Genomic DNA, 10,755 nt, shown 5'->3' with positions numbered 1-10,755 from the left:
TCTATGTATTTAAATTTCAAGTGTAATGTATATAAATAATATTTAATAAAATATTTATGTTTATAAATTTCAAAATTACTAAATATGCTAAGTTCTAAAATAATAATAATAAAATTTTTAGTATATGATACTATGTACAATACTTTTTAGAAAAATATTTTCAATCAATAAAATAATTTTACTGTGCAAATACTTTTACTTATTCTATTATTATTTATCTTTGAAAAAAATGATAAGGACATATAGTAAAGATGTTTGTCTTGCGAATAGTGCAAGTTCACATACCATTCTCGAAAGTAATATATATTTTACATATCTCGTACCAAAAAAGAATATATTAATACTATTATTAACTCAAGCAATGTGATAGAAGACTCCGGAAGAGTTATAATTTTATTTTTCGGAGGAACAACATTCATAATAAATAATGCACTATTGTTTATCAATTCTTTAAGAAACTTATTAGCTTTTAAAGATATTCGCCGAAATAGATATCATATTGAAACAATGAATGAGGGAAATCATGAGTACTTATGTGTCACAACTCATGATTCAAATAAAAAGATTATATTAGAAAAGTTACCCTCACTTTCATCTGGGTTATATTATACTAAAATTAGTACAATTAAATCACATGCCATTGTAAACCTAAAGTTTACCAGTCCAAATAAATTTATAATTTGGCATGATCAATTGGGTTATCCGAGAACAACTATGATGCGAAAAATTATTGAAAACTTCCATGGACATTCACTAAAGAACTAGAAGATTCTTAAATCTAGTGAATTTTGTTGTGCTATACGTTCTCAAGAAAAGCTAATTTTAAAGTCATCACCAGTAAATATTGGATTTGAGTCCCCTGAATTTCTAGAAAAGATTCAAGGCGTTATATGTGAACATATTCATCCACCATGTGGATCTTTTAGATATTTTATGGTGCTAATAGACGCATCTTCGAGATGGTCACATGTGTGCTTGTTGTCTTCTCGCAACCTGGCGTTTCTGAGATTACTTGCTCAAATTATTCGATTAAAAGCACAGTTTTCAAAAAATCCAATAAAAGCAATTCGTTTTGACAATGTTGGTGAATTCACTTCCCAAGCCTTTGATGCTTATTGTATGGCTAATGGAATAAATGTTGAACATCTAGTAACTCATATTCACACACAAAATGGGTTAGCAGAATCACTTATTAAACGCCTCCAATTAATTGCTAGACCTTTACTTATGAGAACAAATCTCTCAACCTCAGGTTGGGCATGCTATTTTACATGCCGCAGCACTTATTCGTTTGAGGCCAACAGTTACCAGCAGTAAAATATTTTCCATTTAAGAATATTCGGTTGTGCGATATATATTCCCATTGCACCATCTTTTCGCACCAAAATGGGATCTCAAAGAAAATTGGAAATATATGTTGGATATGATTAGCCATCTATAGTGATGTATCTTGAGATACAAACTAGAGATACATTTAAAGCTCGATTTGCAGATTGTCAATTTGATTAATCAAAATTTCCAATATTAGAGGAAGAGAATAAGTTTTCTAAAAAGGAACTTAATTGGAATGCATCATCCTTAATGCATTTAGATCCTCGATCAGGGAAATGTGAACTAGAAGTTCAAAAGATTATACATTTGCAAAGAATAGAAAATGAATTGCCTAATGCATTTTCTGATACAAAAAAGATTACTAAATTCTATATACCAGCTGAAAATGCTCCAATCCGAATTGATGTTCCGGTCGGACAAATGGCCACCAAAATAAATTCACGTTAGAATCATGTTAGGCCTGTCGGTTCCAAAGACAAAAATCCTCGAAAAAGAAAAAAGATAAATATTATTCCTGTCGAAAAAGATAAAGACATAGTAAAGACAATTGCAGTTGTTCAAAATTCTGATATAGTTTCGACGCAGAAGACGTTCAGGTACCTGAAAATTTTGAAAATGACGAGATCTCGATAAATTATGTCTTTACAGGAGAAAAATGGGACTAAAATAAGACAATTGTAAATAAAATATTTGCATATAATGTGGCACTAAATATTGTAAACCCCAAGTAATTAGTAAATAATTAACCAATAAATTAATTATTATTTGAATAAATTAAAAAATCAAATTCTATAGTTTTATGAAGTAGAAATAATCAAAATATGAATTTTAACACTAATTTTAAAGATTTTGGCCTAAAAACAGGCCAACAGATCGAACCGATTGAACTCGGCATGAACTTGGCCCAAACCGGGCCAATGCCCATAGTATAAATGAGGCATTCAGCCTCCTTTATTTCACAAACGGGTTTCACGCTGAGGAAGAAGGAGAAAAGAAACGAAACCCTCCTAAAAAAATTCAATTCCACGTAACTTTCAATATGGAGCTCCGATTGACGAGCCGTCAGCGACCATGCGTTCGTCTCAGAATTCTCTACAAAACCCACCGAGAAATTTGGTAAGAGAATTACGTTTTCTCACCCAATTCTCCCCTTTTCAGTTCGTGATTTTGGATTTTGGTAATTGAGAGATTTTGTGATTTTGATGGTTTAGGGGTACTCTAGCGTTGGATAATCACCGGATTTTGTCTATTTGACTTGTGGATAACGGTAAGAAATCTCTAACCCTTGTGAATTGGTAATTTAGTGAGCTCAATATTGATTATTGTGATATTGTATGAATTAGATCGTGTATTTTGTTGAATTAGAGTTAAATTGATGGATATTGGGAGCTTGGAATTGAATCCTGGGAGCTGGAATTCAATTGGTGAGGAGTTGGAGTTTTGGAGCTTGAGGAGCGGTGGATAATTGAGGTGTTCCGGGATTAGGGAGGAATCGGCCAATGAATGGTTTTCGTTTCTCGTAGTTAATGTTTAATGTCACATGAAAATTTAGGCTAGAATATGTTAAGATCAGAATGAACTGAATGAATTATTAATGGATTATGTATATGGTATACGATATGTGTATTAAGGATGAATGAATTTGTATGAGTTGGATTATGATTCTGATGAGTATAAATTAATGATGATTGTTGATGTGTTGAGGGTTGATAGTAGGTTTGTGAAATTGAATTGAACTGATTGGTTGAGAAATATGTAGTTTGATTTTATAAAAGATTTAATATTGGAACTGCTTTGATTTTGAAATTATTTGATAGTGGAAATGATTTGAATGACCGAGAGGTGTTTGGTTTGGTGGTCAGGACCCTTGAAGGGTGGTAGAAGTTCAAGTTTTAGAGGAGATGCTGCCGAAAGTTTTATGAAAATAAGAGGCTTCGTTTGAAGTGGTTATTTAAGAAGATTTGGATTTTTAAGGATTTTATAATTTGATTTTGAGTTATTAAAAAAAGGAATTACATTTTGAATTTAATTTATTTAAAAAAGAATGATTTATATTTTATATTTGAATTATTGATGAATAGAATGGGAGGAATGATGATGATTGAAAAAAAATGAAGAATGATGAGATTATGATTTAAAGTATGATTTTTTAATGAAACTAAATGATAATTGAGTGAGAGATTGAGTTTAAATGAAGGGTGAGGTGAGGATGATTGATATTGAAGTACGATATTTGAATAAATTAAATGATTATGAAATGTATGTGACCAGGCAAGAGGCGGTGGCGTTGTCCACTCGCTTCGGATCAATGATAAAGTTGTATGGGATATGATTGAGGACGAGGTTGGCTATGAGGAAGAGAAAGGTTGAGGATTGATTTTGATTATGAATTTAAATGAATATGAATACTCCGGGTAAGATGCAGTGGTGTTATCCACTTGCTTTGGGTAAGAGTTAATAAGTCGGGTAAGATGTAGTAGTATTATCCACTTGCTCCGGAAAAGTTTGAGGCTTCGGGTAAGATGTAAGGGCTGAGTTCTGTCGCCGCTTGCTCCAGGTTGAGAACTATAACACCACTTAGGTAAGAGGTAGGGTGAAGTTGTCCCCTGTTCCGGGTATGCGGGTAAGATGCAAGGGTTGCAGCGTTGTCCCACTTGCTCCGTGTTTGGTGTTCTGTCAAGGGTTAGCCACCGGACATGTCGGGTTTGACTTTATAACTGACAGATGAGATTCATCAGTCATAGGACAGGCATACATCATATGCATATGTGTGTTTTGTTTGATCATGCATTAATTGGATTTGCCTATGTGATTATTATGCTTACCTGCTATAATTACCTATTGTATCTATATCCTACTTGTGTTTGCTTTTTTTGTATTGCTTGTCTATGCACCAAAATTTTGGAGGAATGGAGAAAACGAAAAATAAAGGATTGGATCACAATTAGATTGGAGGAGACAGAGAGTGAATTGTAGGGCTAGCGTTTAATAAGATAGAAAGTGAATTGTAGAATTAGAGTTAGATTGAGACTTGGATACTTTAGATAGTTTTACCAAATTTATGATTTAGTTTATTCCTTTAAGTTTATATCTGAGTGACGAAGTTCTAGGATTGTCTTTGGTTTTTTCACGACCTTTTATATTAACTATGTGAGCACCTTTACCATGTTGAGAACATCCGGTTCTCATTCTATACATGTTGTTGTTTTTCAGATGCAGGTCAGGAGGTACCTCACTGAACATTGTGGAGACTCTGTGGAAGCAAAGAACTATGGAAACATAGGGTTATATTTTATTTATGTTTATATATGTACATAGATTCTCTATCTTGTATTTTATGTTTGACCCTCTTAAAGGTTGACTTGGAAAAACAGGTTGTCAGTTTTACGAGTCTGGGATATTTTGGGTTATATGTATGTATATATGTATACTCTAGCCGGCCTTTACTTAGCAGGTCGAGTTTGGAGCTTGACATTTGTATTTTAGAATTATAATCTATGTTTATGGTCTTTTAGCTTTCCTTTCAATCTTTCTTATCTGTCTACGCTTATCTTTCGTGAGCGACATGATTTTTGTTTCGATTTTTCTTAACTTCTTTTTCAAGACTCCTAATTATAACTTCTTTCAACTATATCTATGTATGTATCTTATTTTTAGAGGTCGTAGCATCTCACCACCCTGATTTACATCCTAGGCATAAAGCTCTGTGTGATAGGGTGTTACAAATATCTTGCATGAAAGTAAGGATCCTGAGTCAAGAACAGTCAAAGAATGTCAACAAAGGAATGATTGGCCAAAATGGGAAGAAGCTATGAAGGTTGAGTTAGACTCACTTGCAAAACGTGAAGTCTTTGGATCTGTAGTCCATACACCAAGAGATGTAAAACCTGTTAGATACAGACGGGTATTTGTGAGAAATCGTAATGAGAAAAATAAAGTTGTATGCTACAAAACTCGACTTATGGCACAAGATTTTTCACAAAGGCCCATAATAGATTATGAAGAAACATATTCCCCTATAGTGGATGCAATAACATTTCGTTATTTGGTCAGTTTATCCGCATATCATAAACTACATATGCATCTAATGGATGTGGTCACAACCTATTTATATGGATCATTAGATCGTGATATCTATATGAAAGTCTCTGAAGGACTAAACATATCTAAACCATCCAATGAATATTCACAGGAGTTATACTCAGTCAAATTGCATAGATTTTTATATGGTCTAAAGCAATCTGGACGAATGTGGTATAATCGTCTTACTGAGTATCTGGCCAAAAATGGATTCAAGAATGATGATATCTACCCATGTGTTTTCATAAAGAAATCTACATTTGGATTCATTATTACATTGATGATTTAAATATCATTGGAACCCCTAAAGAGATTCCAACAATTATAAAAGCTCTAAAAGAATAGCTTGAGATGAAAGATTTTGGAAAGACTAATTTTTGTCTCGGTCTACAGATCGAACATACAAAAAATGAGATATCTATTCATCAAACAACATACACAAAAAAAAAAATATTGAAGAGATTTTATATAGATAAGTCACATCCATTAAGTACTCCAATGATCGTAAGGTCTTTAGATATGAAAAAAGATCAATTCTGTCCTAAAGAAGAAAATAAAGATATACTTGGTCTTGAAGTACCATATCTTAGTGCCATTAGAGCACTAATGTATCTTGCTAATAATACATGACCTGACATATCATTTGCGGTGAATTTACTAGTAAGGTATAGTTCCTCTCCAACCAGAAGACATTAAAATGGAATCAAACAAGTCTTTCGATATTTTCATGGAACGATTGATATGGAATTATTTTATCCATATGAATTTAAGTCACAACTAGTTGGCTATGCAGATGCAGGATACCTGTCTAATACACAAAGGAAGATCTTAAACATGATACCTATTCATATATGGTGGTACAGTTATATCATGGAGGTCTACGAAACAGATGATTGCAGCAACATCTTCTAATCCAAGGTTATGAAAACCGGACCGGTCATTGAACCGGTCAAGCAACTGGTTCAATGGTCCAACCGGGGTCGAACCGTGATCGAACTGGTTTAATTAAATATACACTAAAATTATATAAAAATTCAATATATAATTTTAAATATACCAAATTAGTCTCAAACAATAGTATTATACTAACTCAAACAAAATTAACTCAAACAAAAAGCAGCAATTCAGAAACTAACCATCAACAAATAATTGCAATATTTCTTGCTCCACCTGGCCCTGTTCCTCCAAAGGCTTCCTTTTTTTCTAAATTAGTTGGCTAAGCTACATGCAAAACTAAATTTCCTAGTTTTATTTTGATTAAAGTTTCAAAACCAAATCTGGCAAATCAATAAATACTATGGGAAAAATAAAATTGCATATCTAATTGAAACAAAGTTCTCACGTTTCTACAGCCTTTTCAATATTCTAGATCATGACACCCTTAACTTCAGAGACCTTTTTCTGAACCTTGGCAAGCTTGCTTATCTACTCCAGTACTGCATATGCTCCTTGAATTTCAGCCTGCACCATCCAAACAAAACAAAACAAAACAACACAATTTACACAAATTCAACCAAATCAACCTCCATAATCAATTAGTCTCAAACAATAGTATTATACTAACTCAAACACAATTAACTCAAATAAAAAGCAGCAATTCAGAAACTAACCATCAACAAAATTAACTCAAACAAGCAGCAGCAATTCAGAATATCAATCCCATAACAGAAGTAGCAATGCAAAACAGAAGCAGGTACCAGAAGCAGCAAAAAATATTCATCATGATTCATGAAGCAGCGAGCTAACAGAAGCAGCAATGCAAAACATATTCAAAATAAAAAACATCAATCCTGAAAATCAAGAAGGCAGCATAGAATAGGCGAGCTCACAGAACTTCAGAAAATCAAAATCCAAAATCATAAAGGCAGCATAGAACAGGCGAGCTCACAGAACCTCAGAAAATCAAAATCCAAAATCAAGCATAGAACAGGCGAGCTCACAGAACAAGATCAGAACCTCAGAAAATCAAAATCAAGAAGCATAGGTGAAAGAACAGAGTCTTACCAAATTCAGAAGGAGGCGGGCTCGGCCGGTGGTCGTCGGCTGCTGTCGATGGTTGTGGGTGGCGACCAACAACAGCATAACAGAATCAAGAATATCATCAACAATCCTAGACCACGGTGATAACAACAATAATTGAAGAAGAAAAATTAAAACAACAATTACAGTAAAAAAAATACCTTCTCTTCTAGAGAACAGAGGTGAGGGAGCACGACGGAAGGCTGGACGCGGCAGAACTAGAGAAGAGGTGGCCTGGACCACCGCGGAACTGGAGAAGAGGTGGCCTGGACCGCCACGGAACTGGAGCCCAGGAGGGTGGTGCGCGGCGGAACTAGAGCAGAGGAGCAGAGCCGGCGCAGCGGAACAGCGGCTGCGCGACGGAGGAAGCACGCGAGACGAGATGCAGTAGGGACGGCAGCTTCGAGTAGTTGAGACGGCGGAGGTGATATGGCAGTGAGGCTAGGGCTGGGAGAACTGGTGAAGGGGATCTAGGGGTTGGGAGGAGAGGCTTCTGTGCTTCCCCTGACTGCGACGGACGGCGGCGGTGACTCACTCCTTGCGGCTTTCGACGATCGGCGGTGAGGCTAGGGTTTCCGTTTTGGTTTCGGGAGAAAGAAGGAGATGGGAGAAGGACTGGAGACTGGAAACTGACTAGGGCTTCCTTCGATTTTTACGCGTTTTCCCCTTTTTTTTTTTTTAATCCAAAACGACGTCGTTTAGCATTTCAGCCTTCAAACCAAAAACCGTTAAAAAACCGGACGGTTCTTCCGGTTCACCGATTAACCGCCGGTTCGATCGGTTTTTTCACCGGTTTTTTGCCAGGCGGTTTTTGATGTTACCCGGACCGGCTAGATGACCGGTTCCCGATTATTCCGGTTGAACCGGCCGGTCCGGTTCGGTTTTCAGAACCATGCTCTAATCATGCTAAAATACTAGCGATATATGAAGCAAGTCGCGAGTATTTTTGGCTCAAGAGTTTGATTCAATATATTCTGTCATCATGTGGACTGATTGATCATAAGATAGTTCAAACTGTTCTGTTTGAAGATAATACAACATGCATTGCTCAACTTAAAGGTGAATATATCAAATGTGATAGAACAAAGCATATCTCTCCCAAATTCTTCTTCACTCATGATCTTTAAAATCAAGGGACAATTGATGTCCAATAGATCCATTCAAATGATAATCTGACAGATTTATTTACAAAGTCACTCTCAAAATTCTCATTTAAAAGATTGGTACATCAGATTGGGATGCGCCGATTTTGAGATATTAAATAATGTCGACAAGAGGGAGAGACTGTACTCTTTTTTTCTTGGTCAGGTTTTTTTCTATTGGATTTTTCTTGACAAGGTTTTTAATGAAGCAATCCCCATCACAAAGGATTTTGTACTCTTTTTCCTTCACCCAATTTTTTTCATTGGGTTTTTCTTTAGTAAGATTTTAATGAGGCATAATCATAAATGAACATTTAAGGAAGAGTGTTGTGACGATGATAGATAAAAATAGATGTCTATTTATGAGAGGCTCATTTTCCCTTTGTTGAAAGAAACAAGTTCTTAAAATGAAACAAACTTAATGAAGTTTGAAAAATATATTTTGTACGCCTATAAAAATATGAATTGAGACAAAAAGATTGCACACAATCAATAACAATTCTCTTCCTCTCTTTTATACTCTCAAACACTGTCTTCTCTCTCTTTTATATATACATTACTACATATATTAAAAATATATATATGAATCATTTCTATTATATTGAGATATTAATTGTAGTGAATATTAATACTAGTGTTATTTATTTACACCTCTTTATTTTATATTTATTTTCTCTTTCTTATTTATTTATTTTATAACAATTTTAATTTTAACAATAATGATTAAAATTTTGTATATATTATAATATAAACACCTTATCATGCATCATAATAAAAATCCTTATCCATACCTAGTCAGACTGTCAGAAGGTGGTAGAAACTTGCAGCAACAACAAGAAGTCAAGAAGTCATACCAAATTATCTTCCACAGCCTGTCAGGACGATTTTAGAAAAAAAAAATTAAATATTGACTTACTTTCAATCCGAAACAAAACAATCAATTGCATTCAAATATTCACAGTTTTTCTAAAATAATTAATTGGTATAAAAATAGAATTATATTGACGTAATATTTTATAACTGAATATATGAAACGATTTTCTGAGGGGCTTTTACACTATTAAGCTCTGATTTGAAAAGTTTTTGTCTCAAAAAAAAAAAATTTATATTGACCTAAATCGATTCATACAAAGCTCGACGAATTTTACCTTACTTCATATCAGATAAACAGAAATCCCATAATTTATGAAGCACCGATATTTTGTATAAATGACTGTGTCTGTGTCGAATATGTTTTATCGATATTTGTCTGATAGGTGTTGTGTCTAATCGTATTTTAATAAAAAATAAAAGTTTTATTTAGATATAGTTAGACATATTTAAATATTATTACGTTTCAACGTGTTCAATCTTATTCTTAACATATATTCTTAAAATAAATTTAAAAATAATATTATAGTATATATTATTATATATTAAAATAAAAAATATTTTATAAAATTAAAATAAGACATTACAAATAATTAAAAAATAAATTTATATTTTAATATCAATAAAATATTAAAATATCATTACGACTTGTTTAAAAAATATTTTATATTTTATATGTATGCATATTTTCGTATCTTATAAAATTTTAAAATTCGCATATCAACATATTTCGTATCGCATCATATTCCAAATCTGCATTAGCATTCGTATATCATAGCCCAAAATAAAACATTAAAAAAGAACCATTATTATTGAATTGAATATTTTCATTTTGAATCTGAATACATGTAAATGGACTTATGCATTACATGGTTAAACTAACATTTTTTTTTTCTAAATTTAAGAGTTAAATTTGAATCTAAAATCTCTTAACAAAAATAAAAAAATTATATCATTTTAGTTATAGCTCATTCATTAAACCAACTTCTTTTTTTTTTACTAAAAATATAGAGGCTCAAACACACGACCTCTTAATTAAGTATGAGGAGACTATGTCATTTGAGCTATCCTTCTTGGCCATTAAACCACCCTCTTACTTTAGGTACACATAATAATGTTACTAATTTAATCAGCTACAGTATGATTTAACACCGAAAAAAAGAAGAATCAATTTTAACTTTCCGAACTTAAAATATTACCAAAATATTTGCAACGCAATTGAATTGGATTGCAATTTCTAAACGTGTAATAAAATTTAAAAATAAAATTCGTTACACATTAATGTTGGTGTTTAGTGTAAAATTAATGAAAT

This window comes from Arachis ipaensis, chromosome B03 (genome assembly GCF_000816755.2).
Source record: "Arachis ipaensis cultivar K30076 chromosome B03, Araip1.1, whole genome shotgun sequence".
Classification (NCBI taxonomy): Eukaryota; Viridiplantae; Streptophyta; class Magnoliopsida; order Fabales; family Fabaceae; genus Arachis; species Arachis ipaensis.
This window is presented reverse-complemented; position numbering follows the sequence as displayed.